Below are 210 nucleotides of genomic sequence, written 5' to 3'. Positions count from 1 at the left end.
GGATAATAGTACTGAAAAGTAGATTTTCAAAAGTATAAATCAGAATTCAAATGTTATATTGGATCTAGTATTTATCATACTTGGACCATTTTTACAAATTATTAATGTTAAAGGAGCACACAACACAAAAAAAATGTTTCGTCCCATCGCCTCCCCCCCCCCTCGTATCCGCCACTGCGATTTACCCACCTAAACATTTTGTTATTGAAA

Source organism: Acyrthosiphon pisum, chromosome A1 (assembly GCF_005508785.2).
Source record: "Acyrthosiphon pisum isolate AL4f chromosome A1, pea_aphid_22Mar2018_4r6ur, whole genome shotgun sequence".
In the NCBI taxonomy this organism is placed as follows: Eukaryota; Metazoa; Arthropoda; class Insecta; order Hemiptera; family Aphididae; genus Acyrthosiphon; species Acyrthosiphon pisum.
This window is presented reverse-complemented; position numbering follows the sequence as displayed.